General features: G+C 40.7%; 1 pseudogene; it reads right to left on the bottom strand.

Annotated features, from left to right (window-relative positions):
• Positions 1 to 3,105: 3,105 nt before the first annotated feature.
• LOC130994954 (U-box domain-containing protein 15-like) lies at positions 3,106 to 5,732 on the bottom strand (annotated as a pseudogene).

Genomic DNA, 5,732 nt, shown 5'->3' with positions numbered 1-5,732 from the left:
ACATTTTCTTAATTTTAAAAAATATTGGGTAAATACTCCCTTCGTCCACGAAAGAACTTCCTATATTTCCTTTTTGGGACGTCCACGAAAGAACTTCCTACCTATTTTTGGACTATACCCCACCACTTATAATCTTCTTACTTTTCACTTTTTATAACTCCCAATATTAATTATGACATATTTTCACCACTCCCAATACACTCAACTACCTTTTATCCACTCTCAATACACTCAACAATATTTTTTCAAACGCGTGCCACTCCCTCCTAGGAAGTTCTTTCATGGACGGAGGGAGTATCATTTTTTGTTCCTCGTTTAAAAGACTTTCTAAAAATGTCTCATCTTAAGGCTAATTACAAAATACTCAATTCGTTCGCTAAAAGTATGACACAATTACTATATTTGGCGTCCGCAAAAAATATTATACCTTCATTTTAAAGCCATGGTTCCACCATCCACATTTATATTTTATCCTTACAAACACTCTTTATTTACAAACAAAAAATTCACCTCAAATTCAATTTCAACCACACATCTCATAAAGTAGTGGGACCCAGTCTCCACTATATCAACATCATCACCAATTTTATTAAATCTCGTATCCAGCCAAAGTGTCATACTTTTGGCGAACGGAGGGAGTAGTACTCCTTATGTCCAAATACAATAGTCATGTTTCTTTTCGGCATAGAGATTAATAAACTTGTTTTTTAGTGTGAAAGTGTGTAAAGGTGAGTGGAGCCACATTGTTTGTAGTGTAAAATTATTACCAAAAATAGAAACATGACTATTTTAGTGAGACGTTCCGAAAAGGAAAACAAGACTATTAGTGTAGGACGAAGGGAGTGTTCATTATTTCATTTTCTTTATTGCCCGCAAAAGTAATTCAACAACTGATAATTGTCGTGTTCCAACAAATAGTCATGTTATCAATAAACGGGAAATAAAAAATTCACTTAATTAACTTTTGCACACGTCTGCACCAAACGCCATCACCACTCTTTCTAGCAGCAGACAAATGCCAATCGATGAACTAGCTAAAGCAAATACATGCCCAAATGATTACGACCTCCCAAATTCAAGACGTCTTCGCCGTTAACTGCTTAATCAACTTATGTGCTCTCTTTGATTTTAGCGATCTTAGCTACGCCCTCGACTGTTCGCCCACATCCCCACGTATAACACATTCATTTGGAACACATTGATCAGAGCTCACGCCATCAGCTTGAACCCCACCTCCGACCAGCTGTTCTACTCCGAAATGCCAAGGCAAGGCATCGCGTTGGGTAAACACACATTCCCTTTTTCGTTCTTAAAAGCTTGCGCAAATTCGAAATTGGTGAGATGCAGCGAGCAGATCACGCCACGTGCCGAAATTCATGCTGGATTGCCATTCGCACGTTGTGAATGCTTTGATCAGAGTGTATACAGTGTTGGGCCGAATCGGCGAAGCGCAAAGGGTATTCGACAAAATGTGTGAGATAAATCTGAGCGTTCGGACTACGATCATGTGTGACTATGCCCAAAGTAGTTCCGCCGAGAAAGCGAACTACACGTTGTTCCACACCATGGTTTTGGAAGGATTTGAACCTGAGGGAGTTGTTCTAGCATCAATTTTGTCGATGTTTGCACATACAATGTGCTGGTCATTGAGGGAATAGATTCATGCGTACATAGAAGTCATGTTGATTTTTTGAGTACATTTTTAATTATAGGGATTTTCTTTTATTTTTTATTTCACGTGTATTGACAATGTGACTATTCACAAAAACAAGTTAATTATTAGTTGGCTAATTATTTTTATGAAACAAAAATAAAAATAATAGATATTAATTATTTTGTAATTGACCTTAGAATTGACCTTAGAGAGAGACATTTTTAAAAAATGGCTCAAACAATGGCCAAAAAATATATTTATCCAAAGATATTCTTTCTCATATTTAATTATTAACCGATTTTGAAGTGGTTAGATGGTTTTATTGTTTAATAGAAAAAGAAGAATGTGTCTAGTTGTTAAAGGGTTACAAAGTTTGATCGGACAAGTTAATTCGTTTTATAAATTAATATTGTAAAGTTAACATTAATATTTAATTTATAGCAAAAATATGCACTGTTAAATTTTTACTATTATTATCCGATAAAAGATGATATAGCATGATTTTTTTCTCATTAGGTTGAAAATGTTGCTTATATGAGGCTGCATTGGGCCCTAGCCCGGTGCAAGCTTCAATTTTCTTTTTTATACTTATGTATTAAGCCTAAATTGAATTAGTCTACCTTGAAACGATGAAAAAAAAATTATTGTGCTTATAAAGTGTGCAATGTGAGTGAAAAATTAAACTAAATATTTCTTACAATTATCCTACACTTTTTATACCTGGCTCCTTCAATCATTATTGTGGCATCCCTAACATCGTCCATCCAAGTATTTATTCTTCAATTTACTTCACTCTTAAATTTTGAATCCGCTCTTGATTGCATGCCACTTAGGGATCGACATCGTATAAACATCAAGATTTAAATAACATTATTAAAATATATTGAGCATGTAAAGTTATGTTTGGTAAACTTTTACATATTGGTTTGTGTTTTTTAAGACTTTGAGACGAATTTCACTTGAAATGAGTCTAATTATTATTTGGTATTGATTATGACTTTATTTTAGTGAAATTACGTTTTTAGAATGATTATTATCATTGTCTGCCTTTTTTACTAGGTTACCTTTAAATTATGGCATTGCGTCGCCGACAACTCCCTTCGAAAAAAAAAGTGAGGCTGGCAACTGATAAATTTATATTTTTTACTATTTATATTGAGTCAGATTTCTTTGTAAAATTTATAATAATAGTATCATATTTCCTAGAAAAGACATTTATTATATCGAATAGATTTCTCAATTGTCATTATAATTATCAAATAAAATTTGAATTGATTATTATATTAATATTTTTACTATTTATATTGTATTTATAATTGGCCATGACTTGGTCCATTATTAGAAGTGTATTATTAGTTCTCTCTCTAAAAAAAAAAGTGTTTAGTAGCTTCAACTTTGTGAGTAATCAACGTATTCTGCCTGTAAGTTGACGACATAAATTCGCTTAAAAATAATCAAAAAGAAGGAATTCCCAACTCCACATTAATCTTGAATATGGCTGCAACACAATACACAGAAACAGAAAAACAATCTGCACTTGTCTATTCACATAAACAAAAAGTTTGGAGCTTTTTTTCTATGGGATTTCTTGAGCCTTGCTGGCGAGCCGGAGCATGGTGTTGGCCTTCCTCCGTCCCCTCTCCGTTCCGTTTCTGGAAACATCAACCACATATTCATACACACCAAACTGCAAAGCAGCAAGAATCATGTTACTATTATTGGATCCCAGCTCCAGCAGCACCGCCAGCGCGCACTTCCTTATTCTTGGGCGTCCCATCTCGGAGCAGGTTCACTAGAGTCTCTATAAACGGCAGCTGCCCGAGCTCCCGCCGCCCCTCCGTGCTCGACGCCAGCACCAACAGCATCGACAGCGTCTCGTTCATCATCTCCAGCTTCTTGTCCTCGAGTATTCTCAGCAGCGGCGGCACAATGCCGGCTTCCACGGCCATGGCCCTGTTTGCAGGGTTGAGGCAGAGGTTGAACAGCGCCGTCACCGCGTCTTTTTTACCTCTGATTGTCCCCACTCTTAGAAGCTTCACCAATGGCGGAATCCCATTTAGTGACCCTATCTTGGCCTTGTTCTCGTCGAGCATCGAGAGGCTGAAGAGCGCAGCAGCCGAGTTTTCTTTAGCTCCGATTGTTCCTTTATCCAGTATCTCAACTATGGCCGGGATGGCTTCCTCGGCGGAGATGAGCTGCTTGTTAGACTCGTCGATGGAGAGGTTGAAGAGGGCCGTCACGGCGTGTTCTTGGATTCTTGAATCTGGATAGGATAGGAGCTGCACGAGGCGCTGTATCCCTCCGGCGTTGGCGATCAAGGTTCTGGTTTCCGAGCACTCTTTGGACAGGAAACGGATCTGCTCCACCGCGTCTCTCTGCTCCTCCAGCTTGCTCGAGGAGAGGCTCTTCACGAGGGACAGGATCTTGGCATCATTTGTGGCGTGTGCGGCCGCCTCTGCGCTCTTGGAGGCCTCCTTCGGGAGCTGGTAGTTGTTCTTCTCGCACCATTGCAGGATCAAGTTCTTGAGGGCGAAGTTTGGCGCCAGCAGTAGGTGCTCCAGCGTCTGCCCCGTCTTGGGGCAAGTCCGGTGGTTCGAGTCCAGCCATTTCTGGATGCTGCTCCTCTCGTACGTCTGCAGCGTCATCGATCAAAACCAGCAACAAGCTATGCAAATGCAATGAAATAGTATGTATCAATGTACCTGCCCTGTTGCAACAATGACAGGATCTGTCATGATCTCGAGTGTGATCGGGCACAAGAACTCGTTAGGGATGGAAAACGAGGGGGCTATGGTGAGGCTTTTTGCATCTGCTGCTGCTTCATCCACCTCCTCCACTTGATTCTCCTCGAAGCCTGCGAATCTCTTCAGCTTGTCTAGGAGTTTGAGGAGTTGCTGCTGGCACTCGGTGCTTAAGCCCCATCTCCCCTTCAAGAGTTTCTGAATGCTTTGGGTCTCTTCTTCGAGTTCCTCAGCCGTGAACAAGGAGAGCTTGACCGCGAGCCTCTCTATGCTCGCGATCTCAGCGTTTCTGTCGTTTGTGGATAGCGCCACCATCAGGTCCATCGTCAGCTCCATGTCTTGCGTGTCTGTTCTCTTCTTCGCTCGTCTCAATTGCACGCGCTGCAACTCGATCTGCAATTGTTTTTACACCAAATTAACCTCATATTCAACCATGAAATTTCCTAATTTGGAAGGAGTTTGAATGTGACACATTCGATTAATCAATTCTGTGCAGCGAAATTTGCCTAATTTGAGTTAAACGACTACGAAATTTTCTGAAAATTTGGATGAAAAATGTGTGTCGGCTACCTGCTCTTTATCTTCTTCAGATATCCCAAGCTCCTCATATGGCATTCCTTCGACTGCTGCGCTTATAGTCTCGTACACATTATGAAATCGCGCCATCATACTCTCACTTTCCAACGCCTGAGATTCGAGAATTTATAAGCATACATTCATATTTGGGGGAAACCAAAAAACAGAGGCAACAGGAAATTAGGGATTGCAGAATGGGAGAATGACGGACCAGGTAAATCTTGCTGCCATCGTGGCAAAATTTCAAGAGCTTCTTAGCAGATCGGAACGCCTTGTTGAGCTTCTTCAAGCACGCGATCCCGGCCAAGGGGATGTCTGCGTGTTCGGCGTCTCTGATCTCTTCGAGAAGCGGCAGGAACAGCTTCAGCCGCCGCACCAGATTCGTGCCCTCCTTCCTCTGAGTCCGCCGGAACTCGCCGATTTTCTTCACGGATTCGACGATGGCGATCGAATCCTCCACCAAATTCTCGTCCGACGCCGACCTCCCTCTCTCCATGCCCTCCACGCCTCTCCGTCTCCTAATTCATCACCTTTCCAACGCAGAAATCGGGGTTTAACCAAAAATTGTATCCGTCTGGATTTCTTCTTCGATTTTTTCAAAAAACTTCTTAAATTTAAAACTTTTTTTGGTTTTGGCGATTTGAGACGATGAATTTTGGGGATGATTGAGGATTGGGAGGCGAGGAGAAACCCTTATTACAGAATGTTATGAAATTTTATGTGTAATTCTCCGGGATTGAAGGAGTGATGAAGGAGATGGT

This window comes from Salvia miltiorrhiza, chromosome 1 (genome assembly GCF_028751815.1).
Source record: "Salvia miltiorrhiza cultivar Shanhuang (shh) chromosome 1, IMPLAD_Smil_shh, whole genome shotgun sequence".
NCBI lineage: Eukaryota > Viridiplantae > Streptophyta > Magnoliopsida > Lamiales > Lamiaceae > Salvia > Salvia miltiorrhiza.
The sequence above is the reverse complement of the archived record's forward strand: the minus strand, read 5'-3'. Positions and strand labels throughout refer to the sequence as shown.